Below are 13,680 nucleotides of genomic sequence, written 5' to 3' on the forward strand. Positions count from 1 at the left end.
TTAGAATACCTACATGTAGCTCTTTCAATCAATTTATTGATTAGATACATTTGAAAAACATGTTTTGGTTACTGTTATAAAAGGTCATGATTGTCCATTTCCCATAGGAGATCTCAGCTTTCTCTGAACAGTTTTATCTATGGTTGTGAAATAATACCAGAAAGCTGACTAACTCATGTGGCTCCCCATATAAAACTTAGCATGCTTCTTGTACCTCACAAATTGCTACCCTGAATAACTTCAAGTCAGTCAAAACATTTATCTGACCCTTTTAATATACTTGGCTTAGTGTAAATATCTTCAGTTATGTTTCCATTGCCTTAGAATGAATGCCACTGATAGTTTTACTAAAGACAATTAGTCCATAAGTACTGACTTGTCACCACCATATTCCCTTCTCTCTCTCTTAAAGAAACACAAATATATAAACTCACAAGACTTGCTTTATGTAAGCCCATATTATTTATTTCTGTGAAAGATCCATGACACTGTTTTTTGCAAGAGCTGCATTGGTCTTACTCTCGATATCTTTTTACTTATGTTTCTTGGTACAAAAACCAGAACGATATGTTTATTATTCATAAGATATTTGCTCAAACATGTTTCAGTTACATATGCATTTGTAAACATTTTCCTGTAGCTCAACACATTCCACATTACAGTGATGCTTTACAAATGAATGAATAATGTAGAAGTTTCTCTCATCATTAAAATGAGGTCTTTTAACATTCCTTGCAGTAATTCCATCTCATCACCTCACTTTATGAGTATTGTGCCAAACCGCATTCTAATTAAAGACATCCTGTGTTACGTTATTGTGTTTTTTTTCCTTGTTAATCCTTCTGTCCTAGTGAACAGGTATAGTTCCTTTACATTCATTTGTCAAACTTTCTTAAAGTGATTAGTCAAATGTTTTGTTACCTTATGAAATATCTTTTTACAAATCAGTCATTTTACTGTCCTACCTAGCAGGTGCTTTCCTTTTCATTGCACTTTTTTTGGATTCCCTCAGTCGACTGTTGTCTACCTCCCGCGCATTTCTTCATTTTCAGTGCTAACCAGACATACCTTTACCTCCTCTTGGCACTACTCGACCTATCTTTGGGGGCTGTTTATCAGATTGAAGAAACAAGAGCAGTGTCATACTGCTGCCTGGGAGTACTTTTTCCATTATACCCTAGCCAATCATCTCTACTGCCTTCCATGATCTGCTACAAGTGTATTACAGGAAGTGCATGCATGCTATCACACATATAAAAAAGTACTTGGTCAGGAGGCACACCACTTGCAGTGCAGGGCTCTACAGACTTTTCATACTGTAATTGCAGTGAGCTAGATTGCCTTCTTTTTCCAGGGTGAGTAAGATCATACCTTTCAATCTCTTAGTGTAAAAAATCTGGATAAAGTCTACAATAATTGGGGGACAAAGGCCCAAAAATATGGTCAAATGTTAAATATTGCTCTTATAAACTCAGTTGTTAGAATAACAGGAAGTGTGTTAGCATGCATTTTCTGAAGAATATGAAGTCTGAAACTTAAATATTGTTGAGTGACTTCAATCCTCAGTGATTTGCCAGAAAAATACAAATTTTATGAGGAACAGACCAAAAAATATGAGGCAAAAGTCTGGACATTATGCAAAAATCTGGTCAGTTGAGAAGTATGGCTGACTTGGTGTCAGCCTCTGAGTCTTACCCATTACTGCACAGTCCCTCCAGTGGCCACGCCAGTAGTAGAACATTAGTTATCCAGGGCACAGTCAGGGATTTATCCCGCTGTGTTGTGACCAGGAACTCCTGAGTGTATTAATAAAACTTTCTTAAACCATATATAAACATTCTCCAGCTTTTTAGAAGCATCAGTTGTCCTGTTCCATTCTCTTTATAAAATACTAGTTATTTAGTGCTTCTTTCCTTTCCCACTTCATTCAGAGAAATATAAAATAACCATCCTTGCCTTTCACTGACAGTGTCCTATTCCAGGTCCCCATCGCATGGCCCCATTGCTGATGAACTTGTAATTTATCATGTACGGTCATCTCCATCTTTCTCTCTTTCTCTATATCTCTCCCACTCAATATATACATAGAAAATTCACTTTCCTTTGCTAATATCAGTCCACTGATTAAACCAAAATATGCATTTTTACTTGCTCATTTCTTTCTTCAGACCATAAATTTCAGCAGTCCTTGGCCTTCTGCTTTATTTACATGTCATCACAAATGATCCATATTATTAAGATCTAGCCATCTCCTCACATTTGATTTGTGGACTACTTATTTCATTATACTTTTTAATCCTGTTTTTATTTAATGCTTAGATACCAAATTACACTGAATCAACACTCATATTTCCCTCTGACTTCTCAAGTGAAAAAAAAAATGTTTAATCCATACTCATGCACACAGTATGCTGAGTATTTTAATTCCAGATGGTTCATTAAGTTACATGACTGTCCATTCCTACACAAAAACAGAAGCATCAGTGCATTTATTTCTCTTCCAGTACCTATATTAAGGATATAACATTCTACATATTGAAGACTGAAGTTCTGACAATCTCCATAATTGTTTGCACAACTTTAATTGATTTCATCATCATATTGCTTGATAACAACTCTTGGTAAGCAAAAATAATGTGCTGAACTCTTGCCAATAATATCATTCCTAAATTATGAATGCACGTCTTTCCTTCCCTTTTTCACATTCTGCTTTTTTCATTCTTTGAAACCATACCAATTATGTAAAGCAGATCCCTTTTCCTTTATATCAGCCCTATATATTTTTTTTATATTTCTTATCCATTTGTTGTTAAGTCTGGTCTCCTGTTGGAATTTGTCTCTCTTTCCATTATTCCCCCAAAACATTGTCTTACTCAGCTTCTGAAACATTTTTTGGCATATTTAATTTTAAAAAATCATAGACATGTGGAAACAACTATTAAAGTAACAAAAACAATGAACGTCCATAAAGCAAGTAAAACACATTACTCATCTTTGATAATTCATTATGAATTTTAATTTGATGAAGACTTTGTTAATGAATAGATGGAAGCACTTACTTTGAATTACTTGGTTTGTGTTTTTTATAGTTTTTTCTATTCCACATTTGTATGATGATTTTTGTTTGCAGTCATCTGTTATTTAAATTGTGGATGGTGAGTCTACAGTTTATTTTTTTCGGACTATCTTATTTAAACCAGACTTTTGGGATCTCTGGTATTATGAGTTAATTGACTCCCTTCTTTTCAAACTTTATTGTTAACCTTCTCTTATAACTTTTCTACCATAGATCTCAATCTGCTAAGAATTCAGTGAGGAACACAGACCAAAGCAGTGTGTGACAAACAGTTAAATGTGGAATGCAGACTATAGCAATTTGTGACAAACAGCCAGAATATGGAACACCCTCTTTTCGCACAGTGCAAAAAAGAATACTACGGCCATGGTCACAGTCCTTCAAGTAAAATATGCACCATGTATGTTTTTTACTTATTTTGTAATTATTTACACTTTGTTGACTAGATTAGACCCTACTAGGCAAATGACAGGACTGCAATCAATAAAAAGAGGCAGACATTTTGAGTTTCAGACTTTATATCCTTATGACAATGTATGTTATTTCAAAACGTCTTATTTCAGCAAATTTCTAAGTAAATAAGAACAATATTTTTAATCTGTCAATGATTTAGGAGCTTTGTTCCTAGCTATTTTTTGCTTTTGCCTTTGAATCTTGAGTTAAGAGGCTAATAGCCTTAGGTTCATACTAGGCTGATTGGCCTAAAGAGCTATTTTAAGCTAGCCAATATCCTAAGGTCAGAATCAAACTCTGTTCTTTGTGTCTGTGATGTGAAGATATTAACCATTATTTTAAGCCTGCCTGCTTATGCCAAACCCACCCACTTTCTTTCACTCATACACTCTTTTCCCCTCTCTCTCTCTCTCTGACCTACAGATATAGAGGTAGGACTGCAGACACTAAATAATGACAATCATTTTGAATTTCAGACTTTATATTCTTTAGAAAATGCATGTTAATTCAAAACCTCCTATTCCTCCAAATTTCTAAGTGTATATTAACAATATTTAAAATCATTCTGTGATTTGACAGCTCTGTTTCCAGGTATTTTTTTGATTTTGTCCCTTATTCTTGAGCTAAGAGGCTGACAACCACACTCTCTCTCTCTGTCTCACATTCACACTCAAACAAGGACATGCTCTTGTAACTGCTGGTACTGTAGTTGCTTGCTTAGTTTAGTTTAACCTTTTTGTTTTCTTCCTCTCATTAAAAACAATTAGAAATGACTGTATTTAGTGAGGGAAAAGAAGGATGACAGCAATTTATTTTAATTTCCCATCCACGCTTCATGGTTGCTCAATAGGCTTCCTTGAGGTCATGGGCTTGTATCTGTATTCTGATTGGCTACTTCTTTTCCAGAGGTGTCTCTCTCTGCTTGAACACTTTCACTGTCTGTTGACAGGTTAGAACTGCAATTTGGGAATCAGTCAGAGAATGGAAAGTAGAACAACCAAAGTCTGAAACAGAACAGAGGAGCACTGCTTCACTTTTGCATTAAATGCGGAGCTTCCTGCACAATGCAATGTGCTTGTGCATTAAACTTTCTACAAAGTAATGGAATTTAAAATATCCCCCCCTGTAAGATGGCAAATCAGATGCAGATAATCTCTGATCTCTGTCAATTTGGTTTCACAACTTCTCTGGTCAATATACAAAGCCAAGGCATCTGTTCTTTAGCCAGAGTTCCACCCCCTGAATGCCATTGTCAATCCATTAAACTTTATACTCCTTCCTACCTTGTTTTCATCTCTAATCAGGTTGACACACAATTAAAGCTCTACATTTTAGCAAAAATATTAATCAGGTGCATTTTTAATTCCCTAGATTACTACTTCTAGATGCATAGTACCCTCAGTTGTTCTTGAATTCTGTCCAGTTATTTCTTCTTACTTCAGCTGGCTCCTAAATTACTCAAATAAATTAAATAGTTTTCCCTGTGACGTCACTTCAGTCCCCCCCCCCACCCAAAAATTGTCAATAGTCCTGTAGTACATCAAACTTGATAAAAGAAAAACAGATCAGCAGAGTATGTAGTGTCTAGAAACTAAAACTTTACTCCGTAGGTACTTTTGTAGTTAACAATGTAAAATATTTCTATAATTCTTCACATTTATGCTGCAGCAAACATAAATAAATAAATAGGCATCACATGTATGGATGGATGGATGGATGGAAAAGACAAAACATTAATAAAAAGATTTCAAGGAACCTGAATTTGTATTAAATACATACAGTATAATAATACAGTGAGTGACAGATATAGCTACAATGAAAAAAATCTCATTGTCAGCTCTTTACCATGTTTCTAAATAGATAATTGGGCTGTCAGACCAGATTGTGCTAGCATTCTCTCTAACAACCCATGCACCATGTTAGCTACCTCTATCTCTCTCTATCTTACATACTGACTCTCTCTCTCTCGCACACACACACACACACACACACACACACACACACACACACACACACACACACACACACACACACACGCACACATGTTCATAGAACCTCATTCATGCTATTTCAAGCATGTACACAGATCCATACACCCACCTCATTGCTGAATTTACCTGCACAAGTACTCCCATAGGAGTGAATGATGATGCCTGTGCTTTTGTAGTGGTGACTTTCTCCATCTGGAGTAAACTTTTATTTAGCTGAACAATTTTCTGAAACACTCAGTTAAGTGAATTAGGAACTCTGAACATTGCCAGAAAAATCCCATGACTAATCATAATTAGTATTAGCCACTCCTTTGGAATGCTGCAACATTGTCCACAAGATTTCTTTCCCTGATGAGTCTGCCACAAGGAGTAAATCTCAGTGGTAGTGTGGTCTCTGAAATGCAAATACTTAGTACAATGTGCAAATCTTTCAAGCTAAAGATTCTGGATCACATTAATCCCTTCCCCATCACAGCCACCATGTTTTCTTTCTTTTTAAATAAAAACAAAATTGTATAGTTCTTATAAAAAAAAAAACTTCTGAAGTTCATAGCACTTGTATTCAGGCTTGAGCAGTTGCAAGTTTCTAAAATATTCTGCCACTTATATTCAATATATTCCAGAGTTCTGTCTCTCTTTCACCCCCACTATGTCTTCTTGTATACCATTTAGCATAAACAATACAACTCTGTTAAATTACTGCAGTTTTGGTAATGCATAGAAAGGGTGTTTGTTTCATTCCTGTTTTCAATAATATAAACATGTTTTAATGTAGATTCCTAACTTTTTAGTACTCTTTCCAATACAGTAATATCACATTAAATGCAAGAGGCCACACACATCTGCCTCAAATTCAGAACCACACGTTAATGTCTTTGGTGATGGTTTTGTTGGTACTGGTAAAAAAAAGTTGGGAGTGTCACTTATATATTTGCAAAAAATGCATTCATATCACTTAAAGGTATAGATCTTTGAACTCAGTTGGGTTATTTTAGTGTTTCTTAGTTTTAGTTTACGTTTTTCTTTCATAGTCATGTTTCCTTTATAAATAAAAGCAGGGTGTTCTACTAATGTTGGGCATACTACACTTCTGACAGTTAATATTCTCGAGTTATAAATAATATCTTTTCCATGACCTTAGTATAAACAGCATATATCAGTGGTGTAGCTGTTTCCAAATTGTTTTTGTTATTACCAGTATTGGCAGTGAATGGTACCATCTGTAAGTACTCAGCCATGAAATAATCAATGTTTACATTAACAGTTTCTGTGAGATAAATCCTTATTATGTAACTCTTAAATCAGGGATGAAAAATCTCTCTTATCTTGGTCAGTAATTAAATTATATAGCCAAGTACATTGGTTGATAACCAAGTTGATTTATAGAAAACATAGATGCATGCCATTATAGTGTAAACAAAATCACCTAACTAAATCTTTATAACTCACACATGTAGACAATTTTTTTGACATCTCCATTCTTATATAGAAAGATATCCAATTAACAGTCTTAATGTAAACCCCTTTATTGTCTGCTGGATTGCAAACTGGCTATCCAACAGATCCCAATTTTTGAAACTTTCTGGTACCCTCACCAACATAAAATTGTAATCTGTGGGGTGCTAAATGGATCAGTGCAGGCCCTCTCCTCTTTGTCTTCTACTTTGAAGGCATACAGACCAATATCAGAAAACTGTAGTTGACTAAGTCTGATTCTGACTCATCTATTCATCCACTGATGTTTAACAATTTCAGCAAGGTCTAACATATGCACATACATGATGTACTGAAGATCCTATGCTTAATGCAAACAAGCACATTATAGTAACATTTTGCTAAAAAGTCACTCCTACCTTATACAGAATGAACAATAACCTTATTCAAACAGACACAGTCATAAGAGACCTGGGTAACTCAACTGGCCAGACTTTTGAGATCATTTTAATTTGTTCTCATGTTTTTGCTTCACCCCTCATAACACTGGAAATTATTTTTATAAACACTATGTCAATATTAGCAGCATTTAAAACATTCCCCTCATTTTAGATATTTTCCGATTTTTGCTTTGTCTATAACACTGGAAGTAAAAGTGAGTGGTATAGAGGGCTACACACTTTCATTTGATCATCAAATTTCCACCATTTTTAGGACATTATTCTATTTGACCTAGTTAATTTCCAGGAAAATATCATCAAGATCCAAAGCAGTCATTCTATTATCATACTCCTCTCTTATCAGACCCATCATCGAATACAATTCCACTTATGGTATTTAAAAATCTAAGCATATCACCAAGAAGGAAATGCAACAAAGACATCTTAAGAAGAAAACTAAAGGCCTTATATCCATGATCTATGTCTCACTTTTTGCACCATGAAATCTGGACTACAATTTTTTTGTAAAACCAGTGGCTCTATAAACACCCATATTAGATTCCTAAATCTAAACCAAAAATAAACCAGACTTGCTGGAGGTATACATTTTAAACTGTGTGTATCACAATATTATGCAGTAAGTTACTACAAATCAAAAAAGTACTTTAGCTAGGTAAAAGGCAATTCTTGCTCTTTGGATAGGCAGACACCAATTTATACTAGGGTTTTCATGTATGATCCTGATCATTTTGGGGAAGGAACACTATTAAGTGCTTGCTAATGATGGCAACAATGTTTAAATGTGTTTGCTTAAAATTTTATATTTTTAAAAGTCTTTTGGTCTGTGTGGTCACTTGTCTACTATTGGTATTTTGTTCAAATGTTCCTATGCTTTTGTAGAGAAAAAAAGTAAGGCTGGGATGTATTGCAAATTTGCATTCTGTGCACCTGCTTGAATACACTATTGTCTAAAGAGAATTTGCAAACAATTTTAAAAAGTTGTCATATTTCTTAAAACATTTTTTTAAGAAACTGGCACTTTTTATAGTAGTAAATGAGCCAGGTGCATTTTGGACCTGTGTTTGCTTTTGGTTCTCTTTTCTGGAATGATATTCATTACTCTGCTCAGTAAGGAAGCAAAATACTCTCTGAACATTAGGAATTTCTCAAGAACTACTCTCTTATACATGTGTATAGCATTGTTGCAAGTTATTTTAATCTGTTTATCAGATATTGCAGTATATTTAATTATCCTTACCAGTGACTAAGATTTGCAACAATTTAAGTTACATAAAACAAAATAATAAGCAACGAGCAAATGAATATTAAGCATAAATGCACCAAATGACAACTGGAACATTTTGCACAATTTCTATCAAAAATTTGACCTGATATAATATTTTGGAATTAGACTGAATTTAGAAAAATAAACATGAGCAGTTAAAAAAAAACATTGTGTTTTGAAAATAACTCCTTCAATTTCATCTGGGATAAAGAGATGGGCAGCACTTTAAGTTAAGCAAAATCAATTGGCTTTAAAGTAGTGTATGGCATGCCTTAAGATAAACTTGTTAAGCGCATTTATAATCTCAGTACACCAAAGCTTTTCTTTTTTTCAAAAACACTTTATTTGTTAACAGTCAACATGAAAAACAAAGACAATAAATACAAGCAGGTCTTAATAATACAGGTGTAAAAATGATAGTGTAATTCTCTCTATAACCGAAACATAAACTATATTACACTTATTTACAACTGTGTCATTCAATTAGTTGCATTATATAAACAAAATATATATACATGTTTTAGCAAAAATGGTTGATGGAGTAAAAAGGGGGCATATTGATCTGTTTTAAAAACAAGTTGGAAAGGGGAAGAAAGGTCATTAGTGGTTACTGAAAAGATATAAAGTTGATTAGCTTCTCCCAAATTTCTAATAAATAGGATTATTTTTTACTATTATATATCACAATTTTGTAAGCCAACAGTGTTTGGTAGCCATTTGTTTAAAACCACTCAATGTAATTACAAGTCTATCCCTCCATTTGGATGCAATGTTAAGTTTTATTAATAAGAAGAGGGTAATTAAGATTTTTTTGTATTGTGTTCTGTGTTGGTATATTTGGAGGAGGAATATGGAGAATTGTGAATTCCCATGTCGGAGTGTTTTTTTCATAGCCCATCTTTTATAGTTGTATCGTTAATGAATTCCATAGCTTGTATACACATTTACATCTCTAAAATAGATGGAGTAGGTCTGCATTTTGATCTTCACAGTAAGAACATGTTGAGGTGAAAGAAGATATAAAGTTATGTAAAACTTTGGGAGTAAAATATGCATTGTTAGTCATCATGAGTTGTGTGAACAGCATTTTTTTCATAGGGAGTGTTTCATAGGTTGTCTCTATTGATTGCTTTAACTGTTGTTTAGAGATTGAGGGGTTCATTTTGAGCCAGTATTTGGAAAATATTGTGTTATTCTGATATTTGATAGCAGTTATCAGTTTGTATGTTTTTTACTGCTTGATAACATTAGTTTCCAGAAGGATTTGCAGATCTCTACATACCCATTTGTTATATTACTATTAGAGAGGTAATGATGACATAGCTCTTTAATCTGCCTAAGGATAATTGTGTAGCTTTTAGGAAGATTGAGGTCAGTTCTTATTTCTGTGATGGTACATTCATGATATGGTATAAACTCAGAAATTCTCTTGTCTTTCAGTATTGGAAATTTATTTAGGTTAATCATTGAGTTATTGAGTTTCTGGTTTGGATTAAGGTGTAGGGGTTGTAAAGTTTGCATACACTGATATAGATTTAATGTCCTAAAAAGCTTTTGTAGATTGGTGATGAAATATTTTATTGGGTCTATTATCTTAAGAATTATTCATTTTTTTACAAAGAAATGGAAGTGCTTTGGGATTAAAATTGATTGATTTAACCTGGTTATGGTATATTTTTGTCCATATACATGTCCATATGTTGTTTGTTGGTTTGTGTTTCATGATTTTTATCATTCTGCTACTGCTGATGACATCATACTATAGTCTAAAATCTGGAAGACTGAGTTCCCCATTTAGTTTTGGTTGTTATTGTTTTTTAAGGAATTTGTTGTGCACTATCACTTGACAGGTCATGAATATATATAATAATCTAGGTGGTATATTCATCTTAACTATAGCCACTTTTGCTAGGAAGGGTAGTTTTAAGTTAGTCTATCTGTTACAGTCCTGTGTTATATTCAGCCATTTAGACGTGATATTGTTTTGATAGAATTTTGTTTATTTTGGTAGAAAGTAATCCCAAGGTATTTGATAGATTGTTTTATCTTAATTGCGTTTGAGTGGGGATATAATGATAGTAGCTTGAGATGATTTAAAGGGAATACTGTGGTTTTCTCTAGATTGAGTTTATAGTTTGATATGTTTGAAAAGGTGTCAATGGCTTTCATTAGTTTAGGGATATCAGAGCTAGGGTAAGTAAAGTATAGGTTTAGATCATAGGCAAAAGCTGTTAGGAATGTCTTAGTATTAAAGAGTACAGGATGATTATGGTATGTGCAGTATGTTGTTTAATAAGTAGAAAGAGGAGTTCAAGATATAGTTTGAAGAGATATGGGGTTAAAGGACATCCTTGTCTCACTCCATTTTTGATCGTAATTCTATTTGAGAGATTTTTATTTATGTATAAGGTTGTGTATAGTTCATCATACAATGTTTTAATTATTAGTAAGAATTTAGATGGGAAATTGAAATAGGTTAGATCCGATATCAGGAAACTTAAGTTAAGTCTATTAAATGCCTTATGCGCATCAATCACCAGTGCAAACATAGGGATTTTCTTATATTGTGCAAGTGTTATTAGGGTTTTGAAAGTTAGAGTGTTGTCACATGCTTGTCTATAGCTTATGAATCCCGATTGTTCAGGGGAGATGCCTTGTGTTATTATTTTTTTGAGTCTGTTAGCAATGATGGATTTGAAGATTTTTGCATCAAGATTTATTAAGGAGATGGGTCTGTAGTTCTTAGGATCTGTAGGGTTTGTCTGTTCTTTTAGTATGAAGATGTTTTTTGAAGCATTAAAGTGAATATCATTGATGTTGTTCATGATATAGTTAAACAGGTATAGTAATATTTTAGTTATTAGTAGGGTGTATTTTTTGTAAAATTCTGTCATAAAGCCATCTGGCCCTGGTGCTTTATGATTTTTCAACTGTTTTATTATATTAATAATTTCCTGCTGTGAGATAGGAGCTGACAGGATATCTTGTTGTTTAGGGTTTAATTTAGGGAAGGCTAGATTCTGAAGAAATAGTCGTTTATCTTGTTCAGTAGTAGGGAGATTTTGTTCTCCATAGATTTGCATGTATAGTTTTTCAAATAGTTTTAGTATTTCAGTATTATTGCAATATGTTTTGTCTAAGTGGTGTATTTCAGATATAGTAGGGGTAGATTTTTGGAGCGAGATTAGTCTAGCTAGGGTTCTAGATGGTAGTTGTGCTCCTTTTGCATATTTGGCCAGAGTCATTGATTCGTGGAATGATAGATTTTTGGCGATCAGTAAGTACAGTTCTTTTTGGGATTTCAGGAATTGTTCCTCAGTTTTTTTATTAAAGCATTTATGTAATTCTAACTCCAATTTGTGTATGTTTTCTTTCATTAGTAATTCTTCTTTGCTCTGTAGATTTTTATAATATGCAGCTTTACTGATAAGAAAGTCTCACATTTGGATTTTAGTGGCAGCTCATTATATGTCCAGTGGGTATTGGGAGATGGGAATTTTGTCCGATGCGTCTTTTAAGAATATGTTTATTCCTTCTATGATATCTTGTTTTGCTATAATATTAGGATTAAGAGACCAGCTGTATCCTCTTTTGTTTAAGTTTTGTTTATCATTCCAGTCAATGTTTAACGAGATTTTTGAATGGTCTGAAAGAATCTAGTGTTGATGTAACAGTTTATATTCATGTTCAGGACTAGGTCTGAGATCAGGAAGAAATCCGTTCTAGACCACATTTTATGGCACTGGAAACAGTAGGTAAATATTTCCTTTGTAGGGTCTTTATTATTATGTTTAAAGGGATCAAAAAGTTTAAAGTCCTGCTTAAGTTCAGCAAGGGTAATAGTAGCTTGTTTATTATAGGGTTTATTGGGATTTGATCTATCTGAAGAGGGATCTTCATAAGTGTTCCAGTCACCTCCTGTGACTGTGTTTTTTATGAGTTGCTTGGATCCTGTAGAGGGACATAAAAAAACATTGTTGGTTAATGCATGGGGCATAGATGTTTAGGATTAAAATCAGATTTTTTATAGAGTTATTTTTGCATATTATATAACACTGTCTACCCTCCTCATCAGTATCATATTTTTGGATACTATCTTGGAAAGGTTTTTTTAACTATAATAGCCTCTCCAGCAGTATTAGTTTTTTTTTCTCAAGATGTTATAATTTGTTTAATCCATTTTTTTTCCTCCAATCTTCTTCGATTGCTCATTTGTCAAGTGGGATTCTTGAATTAGAATTATGTTTGCCTTTGATTTAAATGCTTGGTTTAAGAATAGGTTCCTTTTATCTCTTGTCTATATCCCCTTGACATTCCAAGATAATCTCCCAAATTTACTCCTGTTGTTTGTATTAACATTGGAGAGTGATAATGTAGGTTATTAATTTTGCTAACAGAGAGAAACTTATGTCAATATTTAATTGAATGACACATAATCCTTCGTGCCCTGTCCCTATGCCTACCCCTTTCCCCTTGTGCCAAGAAGGAAGGGGAAATATTTAGTCTGATAGCTTAACTAGTTGGTATAAGTCAAAATTTATAGAATGGGAGCATTATAGGTAAGGTGTTGAAGTGTTAATTCCCCCTTAATAAAAAATAAAAGTATGTAGAAAAATTCTAACATACTAGTTCCCTTTTCAACATCTACTAACTGTTCCCAAGCTCTTTCTATCATGCAAATTAAACTGTAACCTATAAAACAAATAGTGTCAGGTTAGTGTATTTGTGTATAATTATTTGAGATTTAATAAATAAATCAATTATATGCCATATAGCCAATGTAATATTTTATGGTAATGATCCATGTTTCACAGTGGCATTTCTCAATATTCTTATTTTTCTATAATTCTTAGTCTGCTTCAAACTTCCTGAGAATCTTGTTGTTTTTGGTCCTTAAGACCCGCAGGTCTTGTCGTTTAAAAATTACAGCTTATAAAACATGACTTATCAAATAGTTACATGACTTGATTAGAGAAGCCATATGCCTGCCTAGGGTCTCCA

At 33.5% G+C, this 13,680-nt stretch overlaps 1 long non-coding RNA gene across 1 annotated transcript in view; it reads left to right on the forward strand.

The window, feature by feature from the left end:
* Positions 1 to 3,308: 3,308 nt before the first annotated feature.
* Positions 3,309 to 13,680, forward strand: part of LOC122802088 — a 16,543-nt gene continuing 6,171 nt past the window's right edge. The window contains exon 1 of the long non-coding RNA XR_006364881.1: positions 3,309 to 3,476. This is a non-coding gene — a long non-coding RNA (uncharacterized LOC122802088). The remainder of the gene's footprint in view (positions 3,477 to 13,680) is intronic.

Source organism: Protopterus annectens, chromosome 5.part0, assembly GCF_019279795.1.
Source record: "Protopterus annectens isolate FY-2018-M chromosome 5.part0, PAN1.0, whole genome shotgun sequence".
Classification (NCBI taxonomy): Eukaryota; Metazoa; Chordata; order Ceratodontiformes; family Protopteridae; genus Protopterus; species Protopterus annectens.